The sequence below is a fragment of the Lactuca virosa genome, chromosome 1 (genome assembly GCF_052849685.1).
Source record: "Lactuca virosa cultivar CGN04683 chromosome 1, Lactuca_virosa_CGN04683_v6, whole genome shotgun sequence".
Lineage (NCBI taxonomy): Eukaryota > Viridiplantae > Streptophyta > Magnoliopsida > Asterales > Asteraceae > Lactuca > Lactuca virosa.
The window spans coordinates 220,809,976-220,822,456 of NC_136426.1; the positions used below are offsets into that span (position 1 = coordinate 220,809,976).

Here is a 12,481-nt window from a genome sequence, read left to right on the forward strand (position 1 = left end):
ATAGATATTACAAGAAAAAAATTGAGACATTGGAAAAATACAGTAAAACATTTAGAAAAAGTTTGATTTTATATCAAGAAATAATTGCTTATGCACATCGTACGCGCACACACAATAAACCGTTTAGATATATTCCATCACGAACGCATGCACACACACACATACACACACTTTTAGAACAAAAAATACTGAATTTTAAGTCGTCCAAATCTTAAATCTTTAAGTACAATTATCAAATGCATATGCTTCCTTATCGCCCCACATGCTTTTGACTCATTCCTTTAATCCTTGGCCAAGTCTTCTTGAAGCCCTAGTTCCTGGCAAAAATCTTTTAGTTATTGCTCATCTTCCGTTATATCAGACGCTCTTCGTCTTCTTCCTTTAAATCACTCTTGTTTCTGTTTCTAGTCTTCCTTATCTCAAGGTGAAGCGTCTTCGTCTTCTTCCTTTAAATCACTCTTGTTTCTGTTTCTAGTCTTCCTTATCTCAAGGTGAAGCGTTAGATCAAAAAAAATTTATTAAGGTTATGATCATCATTGTAGTTTTTGTATTTTTAGAAACATTAATAATTATTCCTAAACATTAGAATAAAAAATAAAATTTTTGGATTTAAAAAAAAATTACATTTTTGATTTTTTTTTAAAACATAGATTTTTTTAAAATCATTTTAAAACTGTAATTAAAAAAAACTGTAAAATTAAAAAAAAAACACTAATTTTTTTAAAAGATGTAATTTAATAAAAAAGCAGTATTTAAAAAAAACTGTACTTTTTTTAAAAACCTTAATTTTTGTAAAAAAAATGTATCTTTTAAACAAAAAATATCATTTCGTTCCATATGCGATAATGCAAGTGTACATGTAGATGTATGCACATGTGTATATCGACATATAAGTGAAAAAATCTTTTTGAAAACCTCTTTCGATTATGTTCGTGAACGTTCGTTTATGTTATTAATTTACGTTCGTTAATGGTCATTCATATAAGTTCCTTTTATGTTCATATATGTTTAATTGTATTTGATTACATTACTATATTATATTCTCATTTATGTTCATATATTTTCAGTTATGTTTGTTTATCTTTGTTCATTTATGTTCATCCGTTTATGTTCGTTTAACATGTTCACGAACGAACAAACATGAACAATGTAATTTGTTAAACGAACGAACATGAACAAGAAAACTCGTTTGTTTATCTGTTCGTGTCCGTTTATTTGTTCGGCTAACTTAAACAAACGAACATGAACAAGCCCTCATTCGTGTTCGTTTGGTTCGTTTACGACCCTAATTATATGTAATATTCATAATTGGTTTGTCATTCTTCATGATTAAGATGATTCGAGTGTTAACATCATAATCTAATAAAAAAGTTTAAGTTAATTAGATATCAATTAGAAAACAATTACATTAATAAATTCGTGAAAAAAAGAATAGTGTTATCATATATATACATATATATATATATATATATATATATATATATATATATATATATATATATATATATATATATATATAATCTAAATGCTCTCAATAAAAGAGGAACATGAATGGAAAATTCCCTATCATATGGATTTATTAACAACAGATTGTTATAATAAAATCGAAAAACTAGTATTTAAAACAAATCCTAATTCAACCAATAGTAATTGTCCATCGATTAAGAAATTTTGATTAAACTAAAATAAAAAGCCATTGCCCATGAATGTAATCAAATTCAATCAAACGGCATATTAGATAGAAAAATGTGTTTTTCTTTATTTGTGCATCACAGCAACCTATTTTCATTTTATGTTTGAAAGTTGAAAAAAAGAAGGAAGCGGAAATAAAAGTGTGATGCTATATTAAACAAAAAATGAAAATAAATTTTTATTTCTTCTACTAATCATTAAATATCATTGTACTTTCATTTTTATGTCTAATATAGCATCTTTACATTGATTTCTATTTCCTATTTTCAGTTTTATTTTAATTTTTTTAAGCATTGTGCTTTGAAGGACAATGTTATAGTTTTATACGTATTTAACTGTTTTTTGTCCGGAACAATAAAAAAATAGCATTTAGTACATTCTTTATTTATATATTACAACTTACTTTCATTTTCTTTCCAACCAAAAAAAGCATTTATTCTTTTATTTATTTGTACATGACGACAACCTAATTTCATTTTCTTTCCAACCAAAAAATAACATTTAATTTTTTCTATATTTGTGCATTACAACAAACTACTTTCATTTAGTCTTTTATTTTTTTCATTCCTACGACCAATGTTTCTTTTGTGTTTGTCTGTGTGTGTTTCCGGTATAGTACCTGTCCAGAACAACCAAAAAATAGCAATATACATTTCTTACTTTGTGCATTACATCAACTTATTTTCATTGTTTGATTGAAAGTTGAAAAAAATAGGAAACATAAATGAAAGTGTGATGTTATATTAGACAAAACAATGAAAGTAAATTGATTTTTCTTGCATTTAGTCCATGAGTGGGCTAAATGCAAGAAATGACAATTTACTTTTATTTTTTGTCTAATATAGCATCATACTTTAATGTTGTATACTATGTTGCAAAATACATTTTCTGTCGAAAAAAATATTATTATATAATTACAGTTTTTGTCTAATATAGCATCATGTTGTAGCTATGGTAAGTTCTTGGATAAATAAATCGCTATTCTATATAATTATCTATGGAGTATTTTTTTTTATAACATAACTTTGTATGGTCTTTCGCCTTTCTTGTAGAGCATTCATGGAAAAACAATGGTTTGTTGGGTTTAGTGTTTAATTATATAATTCAATTGAATCATTAAAAAAATAATATATATAAATTTATTATATAACCTAATACTCTGTAGGATGTTGGAGGTAATTATGCTTAGAGTGTTGGATATGGAACTGTACAGATTTCCTTTTTGGTAAATTTGCTCCAAGTTCCTTATACATATATTCAACATGTATTTATTTTATATACTTATTTACTTAGATTTATTTCATTTAAAGATTTTATATCCTATATGTTGGCATGTGTAATAGGAATGATGTGGCTGAGTTTTCCTCACGAATAAAACCTTTAAAAGCCTTAAGCTAAATGAAATTTTTTTTTATCTGCTCTGTGCCCATGAAATTTGATTTAATTCCATGTGTGTTTCACTTTCATAGTTTCAGTAAGGAGTTTGATTTTGAAACAAACTTCCAATGGTGACTAGATTTTAAAAAAGAAAGTGAGATATTCACTTTAGTAGCTAAATAAAGAAACATATAACTACATTACATGGTTTTATTGGGAAAACATAATAATATAATTTGATTGGTTTTCAAAAGCTGGAAGGTTTTTAGTATTTTTGAAGTTCAATGACCAAACTAGAAAATAGAAGTATGTTCAAGTTGTGACATAGCTGCAATGTACCACTTTAACATAGCTGCAATGTACCACTTTAATATATTTCTTATTGGGTTTGGTGACATGAAAGAGCATGCAATTGTGTTTACCTTTATACCCTTGATCATTGTTTTTCACCTCCTGTGTCTCCTTACAACTTCTTTGTATCTCTGTTTTGAGTTGCTTCTGTTATTAGGAATCTTGGTGATCTATACCAGAAAGGTTCTTTTACTGATTTGCCCTTCAAGAGGTATGCCTCTACCTCACACTGCTGAGATCAGAATATGATGATACTTGCCCAAACTAGATAGACTATTTTGCCCCTGTTTGGTGTTTATCTTTTGCTCTCATAAACTGATTTATTATTCATGTTGTTGACAGGAAGATCAAAATAGTTCCAAGCAATTGTTGATGCAGTGTAGTTGTTGTGACATGAATGGAATTGATTTCTCTTTAGGTGGAGTTATCTTAGTTGCTAATTCCATGTTATTAATCAGATGAGAGTTTTTTTTAAAACAATTCGAGATGGATGAACAGGTTGGAGTGAAATAACATTAATTTCAATATATGAAGTTAAAAAGCTTGTTTGTAGTATGTTTTACTATTATAATTTGGCTATAGTTTTTCCCATTAACTTGTGCATTTAATATAGGTTATTGTTTCTTAGTGAGATCGACCTCATTGTGGATTCCATGAAAAGAACATTGCAACAATCAAATATGAACTCTATTTTTGTCTCCCACCATGTTAGTGCATAATCAGAGAACTCAATTATGGTTAGTTTTACCTTCTTACGATTGGAATATTCATGACAATGAAATATGAATTCCATTTTTGTCTCTCACTTAATTTATGTGTCTGGTCTGATTTGCCTTTAAAAGAATGGACTTTCATCTTAATAGAACTCAAATTGTCATCACACAAACTTTGACCTGCAGTTCCCACATTGAACGTATTAGCTAGACATTGAACATTCTAGCTATGATCACACTACTAACACGTATAATTATTTGTAATTTAAATACGATGAAACTTGGTGATATAAATAATAGAAATTTATCTATTAACCGAAGAAAAATTATATGAAAAACAAGTTTTTTTTAAATAATGTAATTTTATTTGTGTATTTTATTAATTATTGGTAATCGTTCTAATTGTATAGTGTTTATATATTTATTTATTTATATATTTTAAATTTTTATATCTATGTTTGATTTAAGTATGTAAACCTTATATTATTATCTTACTATTAATATAAGTTATAAATGTATATGTTATATCTATGTTTGTTGTAAGTTTATACAAATTTATATTATTAAGTTACTTAGCCAAACATGCTTTCATCATTTTGTTGTTTTTTACCATCAAACTAGATGTAATAAATTCTAACATTAAATGTTTTTCAACTACCATTTAAACTATTATCATGATTCCTTTTAATTTATAAGAAATTTAGATTAAATATAAGATTAAGATAATGGTCCCATTAGCATTTTTCACATTAAATATTTCTAAAAATAGGTACTGCACATAATATTTTGCACCGGTTACAAGAAACATAAAGATACTATAATAACTACGAAGCCGTTTACCAACATCATATGTCTAAGGCATCTCATAATTGCTTTTCTTTATAACACTTAATGCCTCATATCTCTCTCTCACACACACACACATTACCAACGATAGAAGCACTTTTTTTCATTTCATCTTCATCACAAAACACACACGAACACACACACACACACACACATCCAAAGCTGCCATCAAAAGCACCACTTTAATCTCACTTACTCACTTACACACACACACACTAAAATCTATTCACTACATTTGCTTAAGCTTAATCACACACAAACACATGTACTTCAGAGAAGTACCATGTCCGTCTCAGCAAGGGGAAGAACTTATCTTGATACTCAGTATCAATGGAGGTGGAGTATGGGGCATCATTCCAAGCGTGATCCTTGAATTCTTAGAGAAAGAGCTCTAGGTAATTAAATATAAGATGCTTTTAACAAAATAAGAAGGGTTTAAGAAATTCTTTTATTTTTTTTGCAGAAACTTGATGTGGAAATGCAAGATTAATTTTGATGTGATTTCTGGAACAAACATCCGAGGCCTTGTCAGGGCTATGCTGACAACACCTAATGAAGAGAATCGTCCCATATTTGAAGCGAAAGACATTATAGAGTTCTACCTTGGGCATTGCCCCAAAATCTTCCCTATGTATGTTTACTTAGCTAGAAAGATTATATTCGGATAGTAGATATATTATTTGAAAATACAAAAATTGTTGTTTAGTGGGATAAGAGACCATTAGGTTAACTCACTTTTATATTTAATGTTGTAATTATGATTTTGGGATAAGGATTTATATGCGTAAACGAAAAACATATAATTGGGTTGTGTTAGTGGACTCATACAATGAATTCTCTTGGGTTCGATTATTGCATTTTCTATTTGTTGGAAAATACATGTGTTTTTCTTTTAGTAAAATACAAATTTGCCCCTAAACTTGCTAAATGGAATTTTGTGAAAATATAACTTCATTGTTTCCAAATTTGTATAGTCATAATGGTTGGAGAAATTAAATATCCTCTTACTTTTTATTCCTACAAATCCTCATATCCAATTAAATAATGACATGTGTAACATTTAATGCTTATTTAATGAAATTTTAGTATACTAATATGACACATGTCATCATTTAATTGGGTAGGAGGATTTGTAGGAACAAAAGTAGGAGGATATTTAATTTCTCTAATGGTTGATATTTTATTTTTTATACGCACTTCAATAGTTAGAGTTAATGTCATAAAGCATTAAGTTTTAAACCAAGTTTACCATGGCCGGTTATAAGGGTTTAAATATCCTCAAATGCCCTGATGAGTTAGAAAAAAGGGCCCTTATCTCTATTATAAGTTTTTTATTTTTAAATAAATATATATACATATATAACATAATAAAAAAAATTAACCCAAAAAAATTAAGAGCAACTATCCACTTTGCCCCTCCTTCCATTCCCCCATGAAGTTTACCAAAAACCTCAACTTTTTTAGGTTTCCATTTGCCATTAATTCGGGTGACCTTTATTTTATTGAAGGTTATCAACAAATTATGGCACATATCTTGGTTTTATTAACATGACATGCAGATTGATGACAAGGTTGGCCATGTCATTACTTGAAAATTAATTAGGATAATGAAAATTAATTAGGAGTAGAGTCCACAATAGAGGGTTAAACACTCACTCCTACAAAACTAATAATAGGTTTCGGTTAAAATGCAATGTATCATCCAGTTTTTGCACCATTATAAGAACTAAAAGAGTAAGGTGGAACATCCGTATTCTATACATATACTTATTTGTAATTTAAATACGTTGAAACTTGGTGATATAAATAATAGAAATATATCTATTAACCAAAGAAAAATTATATGAAAAATAAGCTTTTAAAAAATAATGTGATTTTATTTATGTATTTTATTAATTATTGGTAATCGATCTAACTGTATAGTCTATATATTTATATATTTTATATTTTTATATCTATGTTTTAAGTATATATAAATTTATATTATTAAGTCATCACTCACTTAGGAAAACATGCTTTCACCATTTTGTCACTTTTTAGCATCAAACTCTAGATGTTATAGATTCAACATTAATTTTTTCTAACTACCATTTAAACTATTATCATGATTTTATTTTAATTAAGAATAAATTTAGAGTAAATATGAGACTAAGATAGTGGTCCCACATTAGCATTTTTTTTACTTTAAATATTTCTAAAAATAGGTACTACACATAATATTTTGAACCGATTACAAGAAACATAAAGCTACTAAATAACTAAGAAGTTTTTTGTCAACATCATACGTCAAGACATCTCATAATTGCTTTTCTTTATAACACTTAATGCCTCATATCTCTGTCTCTTTCTCTCACACAGTTCCAACGATAAAAAACACTTTTATTTTGTTTCATCTTCATCACAAAACACACACGAACACACACACACACACACACATATCCAAAAATACTACCAAAAGCACCACCTTCATCTCACTATCACACACACACATAAATACATATATACAAACACACACTCTTTCTCTCTTTCTCTCTCTCACACACACACACATAGAGAGAGAGATAGAGAGAAAGCTATTCCAATCACTACATTTACATAAACTTCATCACACACAAACACATGACCTTCAGAGAAGTACCATGTTCGTCTCAGCAAGTGGAAACTTATCCTGATAAGTATCGATGAAGGTGGTGTAAGGGGCATCATTACAACCATAATCCTTGAATTTTTAGAGATAAAGCTCCAGGTAATTAAATATCATATAATTTCAACAAAATAATAAAGGTTTAAGAAATTCTTTAATTTTTTGTTTTGTAGAAACCTGATGGGGAACATGCGAGACTCATTTTGATGTGATTTCTAGAACAAGCACCAGAGGCTTTGTCATAGCTTTGCTAAAAACGCCTAATGAATAGAATCGTCCCATATTTGAAGCCAAAGACATTATGGAGTTCTACCTTGAGCATTGCCCCAAGATCTTCCTTATGTATGTTTTCTTATTTAGAAAATTTCCATTTAGATAGTAGATATATTATTTGTAAATAAGCATATGTTCTTTAGTGGGATAAGAGACTATTAGGTGGGCTCACTTTTATATTTAATGTTTTAATTATGATTTTGGGCTAAGGATTTATATGCATAAATAAAAAATAGATCATTAAGTTATGTTGGTGGACTCATACAATGAGTTCTCTTGTGTTTGGTTATTACATATTCTCTTTGTTGGAAAATACATGTGTTTTTCATTTAGGAAAATACAAATTAGCCCCTAAACTTGTTAAATGGATTTTTGTCAAAGATAAGCTCACATGTAACAACGAGTAGACAATACTGTATCGGGGATTCCTTAGCAATATGTGTTAATAAGGTAACCGTGAGGAGGATAGATTACTCGAATGAACATAAAATCCATACTCTCCATACTCTTGGATTGCATGATTCATTACCACATACAGATTGCAAGTATGCTAATGTTCCACTGGACTATCTAGAAGAGTTTGTGGTCATTATCAATACTCTACTAGATATCTGCTCTCGAGTGGGCATGGTCTCTCATCATTATTATATCTATGGCATGGTCTCTCACCATTATATTATCTCTGGTATGGTCTCTCACAACTATATTTTCTCTAGTATGGTCTCTCACCATTATCTCATATCTTTCTCACTACCCTTTTTACCTAATACAATATAAGTATGATAAAAATACATATATGATTTATTTTGAGTAAAAAATCATAATCTCATTTAGCACAAATATCAGGAACACACATAATAAACACATAGGGCATCTAAGACAATTAAATACTTGATATCTACGTGTAAGCTGAAAGTAACTATGTAGTCACTTGTTAAAAAGTGGATGACTAGTGAATTCGGCAACTCTCCGCCTAACACCTTGTCTTTTCCTTTGATGTGACCTAGGTACAATGTCACCAAGTCTTAGCCTAATATTCCTTGTGACTAATGATAATCTAGATTCCTCAATAACCCCAATGTCTACATCAAGATCTATCCAGTAAGGAATAACCAGGTAAGATCATATCGGAGGTAGGGTCCGTTTGGTATATAGAGTATACTGTTTGGAAATACCACTTTAAACACCTCACTAAATCTAGCTTAGACATCATTCTCGTAAGTAGATCAATCAGTATTTTGACTTGGAATCACTGATAAATCTTATTTATAGATTCATAACAACGACTATGAATATAAATATAAGTTACACTTAACATAAGATAAGTGTAGCTTAACTTATAGGGATTCCGGCGAAAACCGGGGAATTACGCGGGCAGAACTCTGACTCGATAGCTCTTTTTCGTTGGGCTCCTAGCTATTTCAGACCTAGCTAAAAATGTTCAGAAGTCCGGAAAATTCGGACCTTATGGACCATAGAGATTTTCAAAGAGAAAAATAAGAAATGGGGCTGCTTCGCAGCTTATTTATAGGAGAATTTAGCAGGCATGCAATGCCTATCAAGGAGAGTGCCACACACTTTGGTCGACGTCACTCCTCCGAAATGCTACCATATGTCAAGCTCTCTGTGGTCCGCGTCACCATCTTCTAGAACGTTTACGCGCCACGCATGCACAAGTTTTCTAGTTTTTCAAAAGTTCATATCTTCTTCGTATAAACTCCATTTTCGACGTTTTTTATATCCATGTGTAGCTATCGACGAGTACTACAACTTTCATTTAGACTCTGTCGGCTAATTCTCACTTTATTTTTAAAGTTATATTTTTAACAGGCTTAGACTGTTAAAGTCAGTATAAAAACCATAACTTTCTCATACGATATCTATTCTCGACTGTCTTTATATCGACGAGATCTTCAACTCTCATTTAGATTATTTTACCTAACAATGAACGATCTAAAATTCGGTTTCTGTGTTGCAGACTGCTATATTGAAACTTTGTAAAATCATAACTTCCTCATATGAAGTCAGATTTGGACGTTCTCTATATGCACGAGTTCGCTTTTACAGTTACTACGAATTTCATTTAGATTATTTATCCTAAATAATATTCTATCAAAAACATCTGTTTATCGTCGTGATGAATAATTTTCTTATTATACTTTAATCATCTAGCCCTATCTTGCGAGTGTTACACAGTCTAATGATATCCAATATCCGATCCAACTAGATACTTGGTAATGCATATATTTTTCACATGTTCAAGATAACGATTCCTTAAATACATTTTATCCAAACTTTTGGATGTATTCGAATTAGTACATATTGTGGATAGTCTGAATGAACCATTAGTTAAAACTAACTACAACATATATTCACGCTATCATATAGTGCTTTTATCATATTTCTTGACTAATAGGAGTCGCATTAATCATAAGACTTGTGGTCAAATGAGTTCCAAAATCCTATCCAACTGGATCTTTGGCAATAAAATTCTTAGTTTCAAGAATGTGATTCCACAATATTACATCTTATTCAAATACTCGAGTCAACCTTTTCAACTATTGCCAACTTACCAGTTTGATAGATTTCATGACTTTTCTTTTAAATACAAAACATATGAAATGTTCTACATTAAAATAAGTCAGAATAACCCCATGAATTTTTTGTAAACAGTTTTGAATCATAAAACCATAGACTAACCTTTAGGAAAGAACAAGTTGTCTTTTAATCCTAGGAATTGTAACAAGAGCCCGATATTCATGATTAAATTTGCTTTTCCTTGTTTTAGTCCTCTTTACTCCTTTATAGTCACTGCACATTCTCGCAAATTTCAGTACTTTATCCTTTATTAAAACACTTAAGGATTAGAAGTAATGTTCAGTTGGCATTATGAATCATCATACCTAATCGTACGGATAGTAGCATGGGCTCATAATCCATGGTCAAATTATCATTTCTATGTTTTTTTCTTACTTATCAGACATATTGGGCTTTAATTCTTTCTTAGTCCTTTTCTTATTTTGGAAACAATAATTTATCAGAACAAGTCTCAGAACAAGCCTTCCCATTGTCCTTAGCTTTTGGGGCCCGATTAGGATTGTCACCACAAATCGTATGGGCAATTATCTTTCTTTCTTTTTGACGATTTTATTCATGATATTGAATATGGGATTATTTGAAATCAGAGTTTCTCTGATTGGATATGTTAGTCCTAAATAGTATCTACATCCATTCAACTCCTTAATGGACATTTCTAAGTTGTTCATATCAAAATCATAGTGAACTGATTTATGTACATGGTTGGCTTAGTTTATAACCATAGTCAGATCCTAAGTAAATGAAATTTCATTTCACTTCAATATGTTAATTTGATAACTGTTCTTAATAGTTTTGGAATGTAGTCGTTAGATAAACCTTAGGAAGAGCTTTAACTAAGATATTACATTTCTATTCATAAATAAGAACTATTCCAAAATACGAATTTGATCATCCTTCAGTTAGTTCCATTCTTGTTTGTTTTATTGATCCTATAAATAATTTTTTAACCCTAATTTATTATTTACGAAGACTAGGATGTAGAGGGATGTCGTCACCACACCACAAAGTTATTTAGGTATGTAATGCACTTACCGGTTCCAATCGCTATGCAATTTGTAGATCTTTTTTATATCCATTGAAACTATTAAATGCCATGTTCATCTTGGATTTGCACATCCTCTATTTTTTGTCTGTGATACCGAGGTCTCACAAATAAGATGGTGAATAAAGCATTCAATAATGCATGACCCATGATTATGTCATGGTCCTCAAATTGGCATGCCGATTAACCAGACACGCTTTGCCAACAAGACCACGACCACAAGCTTCACCTCACATTATTCTTATATCTCAAATTTGTGTGCTGGTAAACCATGTATGCTCCATAAATAGACTATAGAGACCAAATGTGCATTATTCATGGATTATCAATTATTCACATTTTCCTAAAATTAATAAGAATGAGAATTTTGGTTTTATTACTTTTATTTGTTATACTTTTAATGAGACATCGTCCTATCGAACCCTTTCGGCTAACGATAATCCACTATATAAAGAAGCAGTGAGTGAAAAGAAAACTCATCCAATGATCACTTTATAGGCTATTTCCTTAAATCTCCTTTTTAGCAAGACTTCATGAATGAGACCTAGTCTTGATTCGACTAATAATCATTAATTAAACATGTGAGGACACATGTTGTATTATTCTTTTACATATAGTAATCATATTACATATATAAATTCTTGTGCTTTCATTACATATTCTTTTATAACCTTTTATAATTATATGTAGGATAAATTATAACCAATTTAAAATCATATGATGTAAACAAATTATCTTTAATTAATCTTTTAATTAATTAATTATAAATCATTATCTACAATTTTAAATTATTTTGGCATATTTATCTTCTTAGTCTAATTATCCAATTTTAACGCATTAAAATAATATTTAAACTAAATAAAAACCCTAAAAATCGAAATTTTAAGCAAAAATCCAAAACCCTAAAAACTGCACACGACGCTTCGTGCATGTGATTAACAAGTA

At 29.6% G+C, this 12,481-nt stretch overlaps 1 pseudogene; it reads left to right on the forward strand.

Annotated features, from left to right (window-relative positions):
- Positions 1–5,242: 5,242 nt before the first annotated feature.
- Positions 5,243–12,481, forward strand: part of LOC145127457 (patatin-like protein 2) — a 118,589-nt pseudogene continuing 111,350 nt past the window's right edge.